This window comes from Thalia democratica, chromosome 1 (assembly GCF_965202585.1).
Source record: "Thalia democratica chromosome 1, ktThaDemo2.hap1.1, whole genome shotgun sequence".
NCBI lineage: Eukaryota > Metazoa > Chordata > Thaliacea > Salpida > Salpidae > Thalia > Thalia democratica.
Window position 1 is genome coordinate 93,248,225 of NC_139165.1, and position 22,248 is coordinate 93,270,472.

A 22,248-nucleotide genomic window follows, 5' to 3' on the forward strand; every position below is an offset into this window, starting at 1 on the left:
TTTTTTTTACCAAAATTTTTTCCAACTTTTCTTTCTGTATTTTTTTAAAGGCGTTCGACGAAAGTCGGACGCCTTTTTTTTTACCAAAATTTATCTGACTCTCTTGAGGTAGCCTAAATTCCCTAGTAATGACTCTTTTTTTTTCGATTACACTGATGTCTAAGTTTTGAACGGTGCTGCCGAAATGTTAGCATCGTTTTTTTTTTTTTTACAGACTTTTTTCAAGGTTGTTAGGGTTTTCGAAATAAGAAATTATCAATAGCCTTATTCAAAAAATAATTTTACTTTTGATAGTTATAATAAAGGTACAATCAAAATAATGATAGTAGAAAGCTTGATTTTTTTGAAACATGTAAGATAAAAATATTACAAACTTCAAAAGCTTCTTTTATCATTATATTTTTTGATTTATAAATACAATAGTTTTTAACTTATTTTTACTTTTGATAATTATAATAAATGTTATTTGTAAAGGTACAATCAAAACAATGATAGTAGAAAGCTTGTTTTTTTTTTTTGAAACATGTAAGATAAAAATATTACAAACTTCAAAAGCTTCTTTTATCATTATATTTTTTGATTTATAAATACAATAGTTTTTAACTTATTTTTACTTTTGATAATTATAATAAATGCTATTTGTAAAGGTACAATCAAAACAATGATAGCAGAAAGCTTGTTTTTTGAAACATGTAAGATAAAAATATTACAAACTTTAAAAGCTTCTTTTATCATTATATTTTTTGATTCATAAATATAATAGTTTTTAACTTATTGTAATATGTTTAGGTATATATTTCTATATAATATTTTTTTGAAGTTAAAAATAGAATTATAATATTTTTTTTTAAAGACCCTTAGTTAATTTAATTTCACATATATGTGAGTTTTTGTTACTAAGCGCTAAAATTAATTATAACAGATAATTATTGTAGAAAGTCTAGAAGCTTCAGGCAAGCAATATAGTTTTAAAAAGATTAACGAAACTAACCACCAAGTAAGAAAAACTAAACTTTAAACCAAATACAATGCAGTTTAATTAATACAAAGACAAAACTTTTTTTAAATAAATATATTAATTGGATAGATTAAATTTTTAGTGTTATTGAAAACAGTGATCAGTCAGTTTAAGTTATTTGATTATGTTATGGGCAGTAAAACTATTTACTTTTTTTCTATTATAATACACTTGAATTAATTGTTTGCTTATACAACTTTAGCATGTGGTTGTTTGGAAAATCATTACTGTGTTACTTTTGCGACTAACTTTTAATAAGCTTATATGTTTAATTGCGTAAATAAACGTTTTTCATATAAACTGGATGAGTATTAAAATACTTATAAAGCTTTCTAAAATATCATTTATAATCAACATTTTATTAGAAGTTTCACTTTAAAACATATCAAACGTTACTTTTATAGATTAACATTTTACTTTTTAGAATAAATTAAGCTTTACGAAAAGTGTAACACATATGAAACTTTTTATACATAATCTATTTCCTTTTATCCAATTATTACACACGGGTAGTAAGCTAGTTCATTGTATTTGTATCAATTACTTAATTTTCATTTAGCATTAACTTCAGTTCATGACAAAAAAACTAACATTTTGAATTAAAACCTTATAAACTTACTGACCCAATATATCTATAACCTAATCGATACTATAGTTAATTTTAAAATCTAAGAACTATTACCGTCAGTAGATATCTTTCAGCAGAAATTAAGTTTGTCAAAATTAAGTTTTACAACGAAATTAAGTTTGTTAAAAAATATTGTGAAATTTAATTTTAGTCCATAGTAACGAAACCTGTAAAAAAACAAATTCATAAAACCTTTTCAGTATAAACCTGTAGTGAATTTTGGTAATTTATATTGGAAAATATACCTTCTTATAATTAGTTACATTATTAATTTCCTTTTATTACTATACAATACGCATTTTTTATTAAATAGTCACCTTGCAGCGAAATTTAAGTAATTTTATTTTCAATCGTAGTGATAATAGTTTTAAAAAGTCAAAACTTAAATAAGCGAAAGTATAAAGAATCTAGCATTATTAAATGCATAAAAGCAATAAATTGAATTTAAAAATTTGGGCTTCCTAAATATGAATAAGTTTTAGATAAACATGGTAAATTTTTATTTAAAAAAAAGTATTCTGTCAAAAGTATGAACTTTCTTGTTACAGTTTTAAATAAAAAATTAAAACCATAGTTACACACAACCAATCTGTTAGACTGTTTGTAGTTTTTATCTTTAACTGCTTTACAAAAGTAATAATCAATAAAAAAGTGACTGGTCCGGCTAGCAAGCTGTTATTTATGAACCCCTGAAGTTGAAGTTTACATTTAAGATTATGCAGAGCTACTTCATTAAAAATCTACTACAGAATAGCTTTCTCAACTTTTGTATATTGTAAAAGTATTTCGTGACATATCGAAAAAAAATAGTTAATAGTAGAAATAGTTACGGAATTAAGGTTCACACAAGAGCTGATGGTCGCCTTTTTAATCTTACACTTCTGAGAGCAAAGCGAAATCTTAAGATTATCACGTGACCTTTTCTTTGCTGATGATGCTGCATTCGTTGCTCACTCTGCCGAAGACCTGTATACACCACTAAGTCAGTTATAATCGGCACCCTCAGATTTCGACCTTAAAACAAGTCTGGAAAAAAAACTAAGTCTTAGTCCGAAGAAAATGTGATCTACCTTCAATCAAGATCAATGCCAAGGGTATCAAAACTGTAAAAACGTTTGTATTCCTATGTAACGCATCATTAAATAAACACAACAAAATAATTGGTAAGGTCTCAAGTACTTTCGCTAGTTTGGCTGCAAGAGTTTGGGATAAACAAAAGTTAAGCATTTGCACAACTGCTAACGTTTACTGCTCTTGTGAATGCAGTACTCTGCTATACAATAGCAAAACATGGGTGTGTCTTACGTGCAGAGAAGAAAATCAACACGTTCCAATTACGTATGCAAGAAGAAAAGCTCGAAGATAGTGACCGTGTCTAATGGCGATCTGCTATACACAATTGACTGGAAAAAAAAAAGAAGATTTTAAGAAGATTAAAAAGTATCAAAAATAGGTTTATTTCGTAATATTTGTTTATATCTTATTTGTTTCTGTTTTATTTATTGCATCATTGTCGTTATAATTGGTTTTACCGAAGTTTTTTCTGTAAATAACCGTATTTATTTTTATTCTTCTATGCACAATACTCATAGCTAATTCCGACCAGTACATTAAAAGTAAAAACTAATTTTAGTAATAAGTTATCAAATAGTTCTTTGCTTTATGTACATCTAAAAGCGTGTTGTTAAATTATTTTTAATTATAACACATTATATGAAAAACAACCCATAACTTGTTTGTGACTTTACCACATTTCAACTACTTATATATTCGTCATAAAATATTTTTTTTACATTTATTTTAACCTTAATTTGCACTAAACAGTACGTTGAAGTTTGAACATTTGTAAAAATTGTCTCTTTTAAATAGTACAAGTTTAAATTTTCTGCTTAAACTATTCATAAAGCATACGATTATAAAATATATACTTTATTCTAACTTTTTTATTTTAAAGCCTTTTTAAAAGCATTGAATTTTCAAAATTTTTGCATTGAAATATTGGGCAGGCAGTTTTTAGTTTAAAAATCATTATAATGTACGTGTCGGATTTGCACATTGCATCTTTTATTGCAGAAACATGAAAAATCTTTATTTAATTAAAAAAGTTATTATTCACTATCAAAAATAAAGCGTTTCACTTTTAAAATCCTTTACTACAGCATTTTTAGCAACATTTATTTTAAATAAACATAAAAACCTCTTAATTCTACTAATAATTGCTTTTTAAAAGATCTAAACAAAACATTCTTAACTTAATTCATAAAATTAAAAAAAAACAGGTCTAGTAATGAAGAGTATATCAAAATAATTTATTAAAACAAAATATTGGCTAGCGATTTGTTAGAATATTTAAACTTAAACTTCGCTGCCTTCACCTTTTGTTTGAATTTATAATAAAATATAACAACTTTAAAAAAAGTTGCAGTTACAAAGGTTTTAAATTAGTTTGATTATTTTCTAAATGCATAGACATCGTCCTTTATTGTAGCCAAAAATAAGTATTTGCTATTTTGGAATGCGTAAAACGTCACTATATGCCTTGGCTAAAATCACAAGCATTATTTTTAATTCTTACCTTTGGGCTTCTTGTCTCTTTTCTTTTCCTCCTTAGCTTCTCGTACGATGTCTTTCTTCAAAAAGTAAATGTGGTCGTTTTGGAGTCCTGAAAATAATGAATTTATAGTTAACAAGAAAGCACAGTATAGTTAATGTAGAATCATAGCCTAACTGACACTTAAAGGCGAGTAGTAACATTAGAACGCACTTTCCTTAACAGCTTTACTTTTAAAAGCATTTAGTAAGAATGATTGTGGTGTGAATCGTTTTAAAAATAAACTATAATAAATGTTCATGTTTTCAGTGCAGTTTTTTGTTTTTGTTGCTATCAGGCTTAATTTATGTAATATACTGTTAAAAAAGTATAATGATTAAAACTTAAAATACTTCATTTTGTAACAATAAAACAAGAACTAACTTTCGTCACCATATCACAGTCAAATAGTTTTAGAAACAAATAAATGTTTTGATACTAACAAATAAAAAAACCACTTGGTATTATTATACTTTATATTAAAATTATATTTTTTAGCATATCAAAATATCCTGATTACCCTGAGTGTGTGGTAGCCCGGAATTAAGTAAAAAAATAAAACAAAAATAATATTTAAAAACTTAAAATTTTAAAGAAAATGTATACTTATAGCTCTTATTTCTAACTAAATATATAAAAGAAATTTATTATTCTTTCATGTTTATTATTTATTGCCGTTAAATAGTATTTTTCGGGCGACAATGCTGCTAACTTACACTATTTATATACGGGTGGGTGTCATAATGACACAGCGACAAAATGGCACGGTGCGTCAATTTGACACGGAGGGTCACTTTGGCACGGCGACAAAATGACACGGTGCGTCACTTTGGCACAGCGTCAAAATGACACGGTGCGTCACTTTGACACGGCGACAAAATGACACGGTGCGTCGCTTTGGCACAGAGGGTCACTTTGACACAGCGACAAAACGACACGGTGCGTCACTTTGGCACGAAGGGTCACTTTGGCATAGCGACAAAATGACACGGTGCGTCACTTTGGCACAGCGACAAAACGACACGGTGCGTCACTTTGGCACGGAGGGTCACTTTGGCACAGCGACAAAATGACACGGTGCGTCACTTTGGCACAGCGACAAAATGACACGGTGCGTCACTTTGGCACGGAGGGTCACTTTGGCACAGCGGCAAAATGACACAGTGCGTCATTTTGGAACAGCGACAAAATGACACGGTGCGTCACTATAGCATGAATAAACAAACTTATAAGCAAAACTAAACTTTTTCAGTAATATAACTTTTAATTGTAATACTTTTATAGTAATTAGTTAAACAAAAGATTTATTATATTTTGTCCAAACTATAGTAGCTTGAAACATTTGAAACTATATATGATACAATGCTTTAAAATTTAAGTCCAAGTATATAAACAAAAATGTTCTTAAGTTTTACTTTCTACGTTTCACAACTTTTCATATTTATGTAATGAATAAAATTTAGTACTTTTTGTTAAACGTTTAATTAAATATTATCAGGAATTGTTATTAAAAATAACTATAATTTAATACAGAGTTATTTCGTTTTAAGAATAAGTCATGCGTGTTTTAACTCTAGTTTTTGAAAATACAGAGTTTAGCTGCTTTTGTAGTATCTAGCCAGTTATATTAAGTATGTTTAATATTTTAACTTAGTAGTTTGTTTAAACATAAAAGTTTTATTATTAATGTTTTTTAAACGACAAAAGTTTATCGCTCGAAAAGTTATACCAAAGAACATTTCAGTTATCGAGTCGTAAATCACATGCTTTAACAATCTATTACGTGCAGTTAAAAATAATTTTTTTTAATGTTAAGTCCTAAATTTCCAAAAACATACAAAAAAATATTCAACAAAAGTTAATAAGTTAGGATGTTTACTTAAAACTCTGTATTGAAAATGTATAATAAACTTGTCTAAAAGCAAATAATTAAAATAAACGGTCCTGGAGCCTAAATTTATGAAAAAGTTAAAATAGTTTTATGAACAGTGGAGAGAAAATTAAGAGTCTGATGCAACCATTCATGCACATTTATAAATTTATCACTTTTAAGAAAATTAAGCACAAGAGGTTATACAACTTGAGTCCTAATAAATCAAAATTAGTTGTTCTTAATTTAAGTGTATTTAATGTTAAGTTTATCGTCAATTTAGTTAATTATAATAAAGTTAATACTACAAGTCTTTTTAATTTTTAAAGAACTTTGTAGCCTAAAATATAAAGAATTAAACTTAGAGTATGACAGATATTATAGTATTTTTGCATTTAAGGAATTAAATAGCATTTATACTATTATTTTTAGTATTATAATAGTAAGAAAAATTTTACTTTGTTAAAGCAAGACTACAATAATCTATTACAGGTGTGTAATAGTGGTTTATTGAGTTTTATTTAAAGAGATGCTTGATGTAGGGAATCTTTTGCTAAAAAAAATAATTTATTTGCGGTTATTTGTACTTTTACTTTTATCTATGCAGTTTTAGTGCTTAGGTGCACAATTTTATTTGTGAAAGAGCATTATACTTCTACTTCTAAGTGCTCGATATGTGTTGCAACTAACAAAAGTTGCATAGAGGCGCAAAATTTCGATCTTTTAAGTCAAGTGCACAATTATCTTTTGAAGATGTTGCTACTAACGTAAATCGTCAGGAAACCCAGTATTTTAGTTCAAAATTTTAACTTATTAAGTCGTCAAAAGAGCGCAAGTATCACTTTTTTTAAGCATAAAATCGAAAAATAAGAACCGCATTAGAATTTAGAATTACAACAGCAGAAAAGTTGTTTTCGATAACGTCTGAAATTTAGTTTATAAAACAAACTTTTCTCTGTGTTTACACTTACTAGTTTATTGTTTTGATGATAAGTGCCAAAGTGACGCACCGTGCCAGAGTGACCCACCATGTCATTTTGTCGCTGTGCCAAAGTGACGCACCGTGTCATTTTGTCGCCGTGTCAAAGTGATTGATCTAAAATGTAGATTGTATTTTTTAAATCAGAATGTTGCTGAAGTTAAAAAAATATGTTTGTATGAGTTTTTATCTTTTTAGTCGTAAAATGGCAAGCCATTTTTTAATTTTTATTACTCGTATCAAGTTCTAGTACAAAACTGTGTTTAAGTTTTTCCATTCGAAAGAAATCAAAAATAAATTCCCTTTAACTTTGGCAGTCGTGTTTTGTTAAAAAAGTTGCTGCTTTTGCACTTTGTGAACTTTGTTTGGTACAAATAATTATTTGTCGTTTATTAAGCACAGCTTTTAAGCCCACCTTACACCTTGCTACTGCTTAAAAAGGAGTATGTTGTTTATAAGTACAACGATGGACAACAGAAGGTATAAACATTACGTGTTTCACTGTATTTAATGAAGTCACAATCAAAACTTCCTGCGGTCTTTGTTTTTAAAGTTAATCAATGTTGCTGATTCTACAAAACCGGTTAGAAGACAGGAAACCGAAAAGTTTCCTAGAAAAATAAGATCGTTGTCCATACCAATGAAGATTGAAGTTTCACAACAAATCGTGCCCTCCCTTATTAACCACCGTGTCATTTTGTCGCTGTGCTAAAGTAACCCTCAGTGCCAAAGTGACGCACCGTGTCGTTTTGTCGCTGTGCCAAAGTGACCCTCCGTGTCAAAGTGACGCAACGTGTCGTTTTGTCGCTGTGCCAAAGTGACCCTCCGTGCCAAAGTGACGCATCGTGTCGTTTTGTAGCTGTGCCAAAGTGACGCACCGTGTCGTTTTGTCGTTGTGCCAAAGTGACCCTCCGTGCCAAAGTGACGCACCGTGTAGTTTTGTCGCTGTGCCAAAGTGACGCACCGTGTTGTTTTGTTGCTGTGCCAAAGTGAGGCACCGTGTCGTTTTGTCGCTGTGCCAAAGTGACGCACCGTGCCAGAGTGACCCACCATGTCATTTTGTCGCTGTGCCAAAGTGACGCACCGTGTCATTTTGTCGCCGTGTCAAAGTGACCCTCTGTGCCAAAGTGACGCACCGTGTCATTTTGTCGCTGTGCCAAAGTGACGCACCGTGTCTATTTGACTACCGTGTCATTTTGTCGCTGTGTCATTCTGACCCGCTCCCATATATACTGGGGTTTGTAAAGAAAGCAAAAAAAAAACATCTGAGATACAACTTACGAGATATTTGATGCTTACACTAGATATTCTTCGGTTCGGAAAGAAGAGAAAAAAACTTGCATTAGAAATCCTTGGCTTTAGAATTTTAAAAGCTTACACAAGATATTTTTTGTTTTGATTAGATAACTAGAGAAAAATTTGAGTTTGAAAATGAACTGTATACTTTTAAGTCTATGTTGAATATTTGATAAAAGAATATCGAGATAAACATTTAAGAACTTTATATTTAACAACGTAATAAAAATACATAAAGTAAAAAGCAGAATTTTAAAACTAAAAGTACATCAATTGCTAAAATAACTAATTATCGTTGAAGAACCACTAATACAGTTTTTCAAACAAAACAGAATAAACATTGTTTACTGAACTACCTTGTGTAATATACTACAAAAATTTAGTACACAAATCCAACTTAACTATTTAAACAATTCTATACAATTGATTGTGAATTAATAAGAATTGTATAGACTGGGAAAAAACTATCGTTTTAAACCTAGGTTTATAGTTCTCAAGTTCGAAATTGTAAAATATTTACCAAGCATTGCCGAAAACTAATTACAGTACACTACCGCTTAAGTACGCAAATTGAACCCGACCAAAAATTGCGTACTTAGCACGATACTGCGTACTTTTTGATGACACAGTGTAATATGAAATTTAGTTGTTTGTTTTCCTTTTTACAACTAGCCACCAAATAATTAAGCCAAATAAACAAGTCTTTTTATTTTAAATAACATTAATACATAATTCTAATTTGCAAAATGATTTATTTTAACTATAAAAAGCTTCTACATAATTAATACATACATTTAATATAAAAAGTCAATGTCAGTCTTGTATAACATCCTTTACTTTGTCTTCCTGGATAAGTGCGTACTTAAGGCGTGATGCGTACCAAAAAAAGTGCGTACTTAAGCGGTAGTATACTGTAATAGAACCAATAAAACTTGCAAAAAAACCTTACTGCATATATTCAACGAATTTAAGTTTGTTAAAAAATATTGTGAATATTAATTTTAGTCCATAGTAACGAGACCTGTAAAAATAAACAAGTTCATACAACCTTTGCCATAGATCTCGATGAAAATTTTTAGCTAAAACCGGTTCAAAAATACATAACTAAAGACTGGAAACATTTTAATCTATTCCGAAAAATTCAATTACACCCTAAAAAAAAAAGTGCAAAAGCAAAACTTTAAAGAAGATAAAATCAGCTAAATGCAATTTTTACTGATGACTAACTTTCCTATCAAAAGCATGTTTATATCAAGTTTCCTGACTCTTTTTTAACCCTTATTATTTTCTGAATTTCGTCACTTTTTAATCGCTTTTATCTGACTTTCGTTACTTTTGACATTTGTAATCCTTTATTTATGACTTTCCTTTTTTTGTGGCAACCCTTATTAAAGCATTAATTTATACAATGGTGTGCTGAAGTTAAAATTTATTAGACATTTATTCATCAAAAGAAAAAATTAAAAGTAATATTGTTTTATAAGGGCTTTCGAAATAGACACAAAAACAAAAACAATCTATCAATAAACCAATTAAAAACAAGTTTTTTAACTTAAAATGACAATTGTTTAAAAACTAAAATAGTTTTTATCAAAATCAACTGGAAATCTATTTAAATAAAGGTACCGGAACCATAAGTCTAAATACACAATAAAAAACTACATGATTACAGCCGGAATCTCAAAATAACAAGTCAAATTAATATACAAAGTTAAAATATAAGCGGAACAAGGGCAAAACTTATTTTTTTAAACGGTTGTGCACTAGCACACTGGAAAAATGAAGAAACTGACAACTTCGAAGTTTAAAATAAAACATTATAAAAAATGAACAACCTTACCTTTTAATAAACACTATATTTTTAAACTCAATTCATAGATTATTACGTCATAACACTAATAAGTTTGCGCAAATTAATTCTATTGATAAAGACTGTTTAAATTATATGCATCGAGTCTTAAAATTAGAAAATAAATGTTTGTTTAACATTAAGTACAATTTGGTAGGCAATTAGTTTAAATACTACACGGTTGTACTCTTTGTAACATATAAAAATGTTACAATCCCAAAAAACTATCTAAAAATAGCGTAGAAAACAGATATAAGCTTAAAAATTAAGAAAATGTGATGATTGTTTTATTCGTTTCTTTAAAGTGTTTACGTTTTAAGTCAATTAATTGTTAACAAACTCTAAAAATTATCAATTAACAAAATAAACATTGATTTCATCCAATAAAATTTGTTTACTTAAAATTATTTATTTTAGCAAAAGAAAAGTATTTCAATTACTTCAACTGATCCACGATATTAAATTAATCAAATTCAATAGTTAAAAAAAACAATTATTTACCTGACAAACACCCTTCAGTTCGCTGAACTGATCCACAATACGAAATTTATCAAATTTAATAGTTAAGAAAACAATTATTTACCTGACAAACACCCTTTAGTTCGTTCAGCTGATCTACGATGTAACTCCTCATTGTGCTTCGCTTGCACCTTCTCATCTTTATCTCGTTCTTTACTGCCACCTTGTGGAGGCAACTGTTTCCTTAACCAACATGGACTGCTTCACCTTGCCCTTGACCGCCACCAACCTTCATCCTTTGCTGCCTTCACCTTTTGTTTGAATTTATAATAAAATATAATAACTTTAAAAAAAGTTGCAGCTGCAAAGGTTTTAAATTAGTTTGATCATTTTCTAAAGGCATAGATTTTCCTATATTGTAGCTAAAAATAAATATTTGCTATTTTGGAATGCGTAAAACGTCACTATATGCCTTGGCTAAAATCACAAGCATTATTTTTAATTCTTACCTTTGGGCTTCTTGTCTCTTTTCTTTTCCTCCTTGGCTTCTCGTACGATGTCTTTCTTCAAAAAGTAAATGTGGCCGTTCTGGAGTCCTGAAAATAATGAATTTATAGTTAACAAGAAAGCACAATATAATTAATGTAGAATCATAGCCTAACTGACACTTAAAGGCGAGTAATAACATTAGAACACACTTTCTTTAACAGCTTTACTTTTAAAAGCATTTGGTAAGAATGATTGTGGTGTGAATTATTTTTTAAAAATAAACTATAATAAAGGTTCATGTTTGCAATAATTATATTCAACTAAAATTAAATTCTAAACAATTCTTTTCAGGAGACCTTTCTGTTTAAAAACCAGGGGTGCACAACTAGTCAAATTTCGATATTTAAAATTTCTTTAAAAAAGGGCCACAATTCAAAAAATATTGTTTTTAAGAAACATAAGAAAAAAGTATTTATGTTTTATTAATATCTAGAAGCAATTTTACCCTTGCAAATTTTATATATTTTTCTGAGATATGGCTAACTTAAACTTTAAAATTTACTTATTTTTAGTATTTTTTATATATCTCAAAAGACATTTAAAACTTTACATAGAAGATAAAGCAGCTTGTAGATATTAATATGACCCACATACAGATTTTTTTAAATTTAAATATATAAAACTTATTGAGATATTGTCTCTTAAACATTTCTTTTAAAAATTTGAGTTCGAACTTGAACTGTTATGTAACTAAAAACCAGAAACTTTTTTTTGTCAAGGTTACTGCACATAAAACAAGCTTTTAAATTTGTATGTATTAGCACTCGATATATATTTTCAACAAGTTAAAGTTAAGAAGTGAATTTTTAAAGTTCTTCAGTAGCATAATAATAAAAAATCATAAATCTATATGCAGTAACTTTTCCAAACTCAAGTTTTTATTGTATAACTTCATACTTACTTAATGCTTTGAGTTATACACTAAAGTATCAAAAAACTACCTAGCATGTTGTCGCACCAATATAAAGCTTAAATTAAATAGTTAGCTTTATATTCATTAACAAATTCTATGTCTTTTTTAACCAGGTGAGTTCATATAAAAACTAAATTGCAAAAAAAAATGTATAACACACTAGAAAGTCTTTAGCAATTATGTACTATACAATACAAAATATAATTATATATGCATAACTATACAAAAAAGTAAGATTTTTTGCTCCTTGTTCATTTATGGTAGATACAAGCTTAATACAAAAACTTAAAGCGATGTGTTTTTAAACAAAAATGATCGGATATTTAAGTTTTATTAATGATAAATGAATTTAATTATACTTATGTATTTAAAAAACTAAGCTTATTCAAAAGAAGTATCATTTTAGACTTAAAAACATTGATTTTTAACCTATTGGTTAAAATAAATCTGATGTATTAACAAGGCTAAATATATAATTTTAGCTTGATATTGGTGCGACATCATTCTAGGTATTTATCAAAACATATATACATTGTAGTACACATAAAAAGTTTTACATAATTAATAGAGTTAATTTGCTAAAAATTAGTTTTTATTTAAAACTGCACTCTAACTGTTTTTTGTTCAAGAACAGAATCAAAATTTACACTGTTATGTTATAAAAAACATTAGCTTTATAACTATTACTGCAAACTTTTCTCCTTGCCTATATTTAACAAAGCTTATTAACAATTAAATATGATTTGGTAAGAATACGGTTTATAAGGCAGATTGCCACACATTTATAATTCCGGCTCAAGAAAATTTAAAGTACAGAAATTTAACTTTATATGAAAGTTTTAAGGGGTCGTATATCTAAATAGTAAATTGTGATTTTTTTAAACGCACCTTATGATCAAAATAATTATTCCACGTAGGTAAAAAAAACAAGGTTAAATTGACACTACAGTAAAATTTTAAGATTTAAATTTTATAAATTTCAAATGAATTTTAATTATAAAACAATAATAGATTTTAACTCTAATGACAAGCTGAATTAATGAGTTGCCAGTAATTAAAACAATTAATTTTCTCTATGATTATACAATTATCTACTTTTATATGACCAAAAATTTTAGTGAAAATAGTAAATGCAAAATACCAATTTGTGGCTGTATTAAGTGACTTGAGTAAATGAAACTCAATAAAAATATTTTAGTTAGTTCTTAAATTTCAGGGGCTATTTTGTTACTTTTTAAGACTAGTTGTTATTACAGGATTACTAAGGCTTTTGAGTAATTTCCTCCAGGTCTTCTGAATTTCTTCTAGGTTTAAGAATATAATTTTTTCGGTCCATTTTTAGTAAAACATCAAGTAAGAGGTAAAAAATTGTCTTATCTAGTAAAAAAACAACTAAAGATATATTGTAAAGCTAGTTTAAAAGTATTTTGTAACAAAATAAGAAATTATACTTGCAAAAAATTTTAACTATATAACAGATTTTTTGTGTCAATTCAAAAACTCTATACTTGTCTTATCAGAGTGTAAAATTGAAAGTGTAAAATATTTTCACTTTGATATTGGTGCAACATCATCCTAGGAAATTACAAAAATTTGTTGTATTATGAGTACATTAATAACATTAAACTTAAATATGAACATTTATTCTGAGCCTAAAATCATGGTTATAAAATATATTATACATAATATAAGTTTAGCCTGATATTGGTGCAAGATTGTCCTAGGTAATTACCAAGTTTTTTTATTAAACTTCAGATTTTATTGATTTTTTCTTAGTTAGTTTTTCAAAAGGTTTTTCTTTAAAGTGTTCAAATTCCAGATTTTCAGCTTAATTCCATAGGGAGTTGTAGCACTATTTTACAAGTTTATCTTGTTATTTTGTGTACATTATAAGTTTTGGCAGCACAAATTTAATAGAAATTGGAATAAAATTTAAGCAGTATTGGTGCCACTTTGGGTTTCTTTTACCTAGGCTGAATTTTGTAGACTGTTAGGACTGACTTAAATTAGATTTCAAATTAAGTTAAAACTTTATTATTTTTTTTCAAGATAACTTTAAAGAACATTCTTGCAAAGAATTAGCTATCTATTCATCTAATTGTTTGTATTAGAATCAAATAGTTGTAGTTAATAATTTGTAAAGACTATGTATGTATATGTATTATTTTAATGCTTTTAAATTAATAATGACAAAACTTCTAACCATCAGAATAACAGTATCATCATTTAACAACATTCTTTCAAAGTATTACTTGTTAAACTTTATTTAAAGTATAATCAGATAAAAGTCAAATTGTATACATACAAAGTTTTAGAAAAAAGGTAGCCCAAAGAAAAACCAATAAAAAGTGTAAGCTTTTTAGGTAAGATATTCCTTTTTACAAAAAAAGGCCTGTGATTTTAATAAAAAATACTTTGATAGCCTGAGATTTTTATCAAAAAAAAAAAACAAGTCTGATTTAAGCAAATAAGCTGTTTTATTTTATCTACTCTGAGTTTCAAACATAGGTCACTAGCCTAAGTCAGTCTTAAATATTTTCTTGTAAAAGTGTTGCCACTCTTTGAGTCACAAAATACTGTCCTGATTAACTTAAAATTGACCTTGTTCATCTAGAGTTATTTCAAATCTGCATAAAAATACGACCATATTTCAAAATTTATAAAAAACAAGTTCTTGAAAAAAATTGGTTATAAAACAGAAAAATGTTGAAGATAAATCTCTTTTAAAATCTAGTAAAAAATAATTTGCCCTATTTAAAAATATTTAAATTATCTTGAGTTTTTTTGTTAAGAAACAGAGAAAAACTACCCTTAGTCATTCTGAGATTTACAAAATCTTCAAAATATCCTGAATTATCCTGAGTGGGTGGCAATATTATAATTTCTATTGTATGTGTTAGTTACAGTTATATTATAACACTAAACTTTGATTTCAAATACAATAAACAATATTAGAATAATTTTATAAATACATTAAGCAACAACTCACTTTGGGTTTATAAAAATGATTATATTTTAGTTGGCTTAATTACAAATAATTAACAACTCTTACCTTGAAGATGACTTCATTTTGTATATTTACCAATTTTATCATTTAAGCTAAAAAAATTTTACAGAAAGTTTTAGAGCGGGAAAGTAAGAAAATGTTAGTAAATTTTTTTAATTAAAAATCAGGGACAACTTCGTTAAATAAACATCAGTGTTTTCAAAATTGTTTATAATTTAATTCACAATTTATACTTTATATACTAAACATTTTTTTTAACTTTCACTAATAGTTTTGAAATTTTTTACAATAATTTAAACAATATACTGTCGAATAACTAAAACTCAATTTGTATTGTACTATTAAAGAAATAATACAACAGTGATAAATATAAGTCAATATGTACTTACACTATACTTTTTTTATATTCGCTTTCTTAAATATTATGTATCTATAAATTACTAGTTTAGTTTAATTAACTCTAAATTAAATTCTACCTTGAAACCTAAAACATCTGTATTTATTATTTACTTTAGTTTTGTATTAATTTAAAATTTTTATAATCATCATTTCACGTTCAACACAAAGAATTTAAAGCACTTTTTTAATTGTCATAAAAATTTATCAATAACGTAAGTTAATAATGTTTATTTAACTAAAATTTTCAACAAAGTTTTAAACATTTTACTGTATAATGAAAATACAGTATTCGATTTATTTTGACTACAATGGTTTTAGGGTTACAAATGATTTGTTTAAATAATTTATAGTGGTAATTAAATTAACCAAGTTTTTTCATGGAATGCAATAATTTTAAAGTAAGTCCCCTGGTTACCTAATGTAACTAGAAAGTAACCAGTTAAATTTATTTAGTCAACTAGTACAACTAAATAGTTAAAATTACATAACTTGTAATTTGTTTTGTTCGTATTTAACTTAAAGTAAGCAATTAAAGAATTTGGTTTACTTACAATATTTACTTTTGCTATTATTATAATTTGACAATTGTAAGGTGTAAGTAGCATAGTTAGTTAACCATTTAAAAAAGGGTATAGCTTATACTAATTTAATCCATGCTAAGAAAAATTATTCTTAAACTATCAAATTAACTTTCTAAATACTTAGTTTTCCTAAAAAAATACTTTAGCAAGTAATGCTACAAATAAATGTAAATAAAATTTTACTTTTTTAGCTACAGTTGTGAAGAGATTTTTTACGATCATACTTACTTTTAGTATTTTTATATTAAAGTACTTTGATTTAACCATTAGTACTTAATCATTAGTACTTATTAAATAGACAAAATAATTTAATAACACTATATTGTATTAATAAAATGTAGTTTGACCTAGATTTTTCAAAAACAAATGGTAGACTATGTATATTCGTATTTATAACAGCACATCATTGTTTTGTAGGTTTATTTAAATATATATCTACAACATAAGCAAACTAAAAATATCATGTTTATAATGTTTTTAACTAAAAATCTACTTAAGTATAAGTAATAAATATTTTTCAGTTGAATAAGTAAAATAAATTAATGCTACTTAGTATATTTCTTTGTCAAAGTTTAGCTACAACAACTGTAATTTTTTTTTAAGTAATGCAGACTTTTAAATTTCACAGACAAATCAATTCGAAAAAACTATAAAAACTTCAACAAGATACAGCCTTATCTTTAAATTTGTCAAATATAAATATTCTAAATATAATGTCAGCATCATAATATTGTGTTATTTAAAAAATTGCCTTTTTTTTAAATATTGTGTTCGTTTATTAAAAAAAAACTTGTTTACACAAAAAAATAACATTTGTTGCTGACGTAAATTATGTTGCATATAAAAAAGAAATTGAATTTATCAAAAATGTATGTTATATAATCATTTAAAAAAAGTACAAATGAATATGACGGTAGTCGAGTGGTAAAGATGCTTACACTAAATTGCAACGATCCAGGATCGAAACCGAGTGTGGACATGTTTTCTGTTTTTAATTTTACTAAGAAATATAGTTTGTTATATTTTAACAAAATTTTAATGAAAAAGCGATTCGTTTTGGTGTTTTATTTAAAAGGATTTTTTTCATTTGAAAATCATTTATCTGCAGCAATGTTTAAATTGATTAAGCTTTACATGAACATTTTTAACTTTTAACATTTAAAAATCTTCATTTTAGGATAATAGTTGTTACTTAAACCCAACTAGTTACCTGATTTAAAACTTCTAGTTGTGTATTCAAACAATAACTTATGTATGTTTTACCATTGACAAATTACATAGCAGAAAAAAGTGTTCAAACCTTTTGTACTAGTAAAGAAGTTATTTTAATAATGTTTAATTTCACACTGAATGTTACATTAGTTACATAAAATCTTAATTTAAGTATGATTAATAAAACACAGTTGTAAATATTAAGCAAATGTAGTTAAACAAGTTTTAATAAAATTAGAATTTTAAAACATTATAAAATTGCTAAATAATAGTAGTTAGTTTAAAAGTTTGTTTTATAAAACATCAACGTGCATTTTAAGTTTGTAATGGTGTTTTGTACAAATTTTTTAAACAAAAATTAAAAAATTGTTATTTAGTTAATTGATATAAAACCAAGTATACATAATGCAAGGATAGAACGAAATAATAACAATAAAAAGTCTTGAGTTTTATTTGACCTTTATAAACATATATATTTCCATCTATTCAGTGGACTTGTGGTGCTGGGAATGAACGAAAAGTTATGATGCGAAAGGTCTAGAGATCGATCCCCGTCAGTGGTACTTTTTGATGTTAAATTTAACTGCTAACAAAACCTAGAAGTTGGTTGTGTTATCATAGTTGTGTTTCGGAATTTAGTCTTGTTTATTAGTTATTAGGTAAAGCAATCATAAAACAAGTAACTTTATAACTTACAAAGTCTACAAAGTACTTTCGTGAAGATTTCTAGTAAAAAATATCTTTATTAGTCAGTTAAATAGACTTTTTTTGTTTTGACAGAGCAAGAAGACCCTTAAAAAAGAACAAAACTGAAAATAAACCAAAATGGTTTATACTTCAAAAAATATTTAGTCTACATAAAAAAACAAAGACACTGACAATTTTCTATGGGCTTGAACATCGACTAATAAACCAAAGCTAAAAAAAAAAACTTAATGTAAACTTAAAGTTTTCAAATTCCTTAAGCTGTTAAAATCTGTACAAAAACAGGATTTAAGTTTTTTGCTTAAGTCTTGTATGAGTTTATAAAAACCACTACAATTAACTTATAAAACTACTTATAGAAATTATCAACAAAATTAAATGATAAACATAATTATGAAATTCTATATTGAAAAATGTTTTTTAACTGTTGAAAGTAAAGGTGAAGTTAGTTTAAAAATGATTTTTTTTTGTAAAGTTATAACTTTTTTTTTGTTTATTAAAATCTTTAAATATAAAACGGGTTATAAAACTTTTTAGGCGGTTTAATCAAAATAGATTACTTTACTATTTTCCTTTAAAAATTTTCACCATTAAAAAATAATAGTTTTTATCATTTTCTTGGTAAGATATTTTTTGTATCATACTACTGTAGAGTATATGAGCAGTTTATAATATAATATAATAGTATATGATTAAACAGTACACAACGCTGTTAAGTTATAAATTCTTTGCTAAATGTAAGCTGGAAAGCAAACTTGGCTTTGAATTTAAAAGTCGAATTATATAGAAATAAAAACTAATGTACGCAATTAAAACTTGAAAGTACGGTCAAAAAAATAGATAGTTTTTAAACACTCTATTCTAAACTTATTCAGATTAAGTAATGAGTTTTTAAGCTTAAACTTTTGGATTTTTTGATTCATCTGTGTGCATTTAGAAAGTTTTTTTATATATATAAACTGTAGAAAAACAAGATTTTTTAAGTTTTTTAACTGACGTTGACTTATCAAAGTTTTCAGATGAAACCAGTTTCTATTAATTTTTTAATTTTTACCTTCATAATTTTGTTCTATGTTTAGTAAGTATATCAGCATTAAATGACAATGATTTACTTGGTATTGTTGATAAAGCAGAAATATTCTGAAAAAAATTAGTAATTTGTTTTCAACTTCTTCGAATATCTTTATGAACTTGTAGTTAAGAGCTTATAAAACGCATTTATTCGTTTTTAGTAATAAGGTTTTTTTGCTTTTATATTTTTGGCCTAATAGCTCGTTTAATTGCAATAATAATATATAAGTTTATACTAATACCTTAGTTTCTCTACAGCGTTTCTTTGTTATACTTTCATAGAAATAAGCACTAGCTATTATTTATAAAATTTTAACTTTAATCTTTATTTTTATCGCAGTCTAAAAACTTTAAAAACAATTCTAACATCTTTTCAATGCCTAACATTATTTCAGAAACTAAGTCATGTTTTATCGAAAACACTTCGTTTATATCGTTACTCTATTAGTCGCTGCCATCTTTAAAGGTATTTGTTTATTAATTACTTAAAAAATGTATAGTGTTTAAATTAAATTTGTGTTGGTTTTACTATTTATTATAACTAAACTTAGTTGCACTAACTGTTAAACCTTAAGCTAAAAAATTCAAATAAGTTTTTAAAACGAACAATCAATGGCTTTTGATAGTTTGTGCTTGTTGCTAGCTTGCATAGATTTTTTCCGTTTGTTTTATCAAAATTAGACTTAGCAGAAACTTTAAAGTAGGATCGAAAACTGCTACTGATAGTTTTTGTTACAAAGTTTCACAAATTTTTCAAGTACTATTTGATAATGCGTTTGTGGGAATAGAGAATACAAACCAACGCTATTATTTTCTAGCTTAGGACCGGTCGTGGTTTGTTTGGCCGTGGGAACGTCCCAGTGCGCCAGTTTGACCAGTGACTACGTGATCCAATATAAAAATGCTGACTCATTTTTCAAGTGCCAAACTCCACGTGAGCAAGATAGCAACAAACTGGTGTCGAGAGTAAAATTTTGTTTTACTGATATCAAATCAGCACACTTGATGTACTCGATCAATCTTAAAACAAAATGCTTCACGTTAATTGATTTCAACTTTAATTCTAAAATCAAAGTTTGCGATTATAATAATCTTAAGCAATATGATTATTTTTCTCTTTGCAAAAAAGAGCAGCAATCTTCAAAAAATAATACACCAACAATTTTGATCGTTATCTTCATTGTAGTTGTTTTTTTAGCTATATTCTTCTTTTTGGTTCGAAACAAATTGCGTCGCCGAGTACACGCATTACAAGAAGGTGCAATTTCTGTTTTAAACGTCTCTTCAGAAAACACATCAGAAGTCCAACCCATAAGTATTACAAATACTTCTTTGAATGATGACAAATCAACAAAGTGCAAAACGCTCTTCACCAGGGATTACAATATTACTAATATCCTTGGCCAAGTTATTAGTTTCATAAACTTATTAAATAAATTTACAAAGTAACGCAGTTAAAAACATAAATACTATTTTAAATTAATCTAGATTTGAGTCAAAAAGCAATTTTTTTCAGCTTGATACTAAAATCATGTGCTGTACAATATGTAAAACAATATTATTACTTTATGTACTTTTAATTAACTTTAAACGTGTAATTTATTTTCTAAGCCGTTATCCATTCGTGCTAAAAACTCCTTATTAAAAAACTTAATTATTTAAAAGCATAAAAGATAAAGTATAAGTTTATAAAGATAAAAAAAAGATAATCGTTTTGAGAAACTCACTAATCACACTCACTTACGACGTCACTTAATTACTAGGGCGCTTATGGACTCGTCTTTGGAGCCAAGATGCTGCTCGACAAGATAGAATACGCAGTGAAGCGTATTAAATTGCCTAAAAAGTTTGTTTTCAGCATTCAAATTTGCTTCTAAATTAAATGTTCATCCGTATAAAAGTTTACTTTCGTAGCTGGCTTTTATGATCTAAATAAAACTTTTAGTCATCAACGTTGATTACCGATAAATGTTAGCTTCGCTTAAAGTCACTTTAAACTCCCACTTGAAAACTGCTTTGAAATCGACAGCGCGATAAGACTGTTGCGAGTTTTTAAACATTTTATCCGCAGCCGGACACAGCAGGAGAAAGCCCGAAACGAAGTGGAAGCTCTCGCTAAGCTTCACAACCCACAAATCGTAAGGTACCATCACTGCTGGATCGAATCAGCGTCCGAGCTGAAGATCAAGGAGCAGGACAGGGCCTGGGCGCTGGAGTTCGGGTAAGCAGCCGTTGTTGCCAGTTGGTACACGGATTTGTTGTTTTGAGGCGATGTGATAAATACTTATACACCTATTCACGTTCCATACGTAATTTTAACGATTTACCATTAGGTCATAGTTTGAAGTTTATAGGTTCAATTTGGAGGATGAAGACAGCTTTTACAGCGAACAATCAGCTTCAAACAACGATAACCAACAGTCACGTGACAACGATTTCAATTTGCTTGGATCAAAAAATCAACCAGCTCTTGATAACAGTTAGTTTTGTTGGCTTTTTAAAAGAGTGTAACAGAATTTTGTTAAATAAAATCTCTACCACAAACTTTCATACTACATAACGTTAATTCGTGTACAATGTACATATGCATTGCTTACACTTGCTTTGTGTACCTAATGGAAAATATTACTTTTTAAAAAAATTATAGAAACATAGTTTTTGGCTGTTAAATAAACCTTTAATAGCTCTACGAAATTTAACTATAACAAGCAAATTCATTGATATGTTTTAATTAGCAATTTAAAGTTTCAAGAAGTTACAGACTGTTTTAATAGTTTTCTTGTAAAAAGTTTATAAGCATGTCTAAACAGATTAAAAAAACAATTGCTTTATTTTTAATTATAACAGCTTAAAAAATGTTTTATTTAAACAACTTTAAAAAGTTCAAGTGAATTTTCTTTAAGCATCATTAGTTTTTAAGTAAAAATGAGCATTACCGATCATTATCACATTATTTAGTTCGAAAATATGCGGAGCTATTAACGAACAATAACTGTTACAAATGTGAGAGACTAAACGTAAAATTATTTTGAACATAATTTATTTTTAACAATGTTTTTCTTTATATACAACACTTATACTGTATAAAGTTTCTTGTTAATATAGCATCTTAAATTACATTT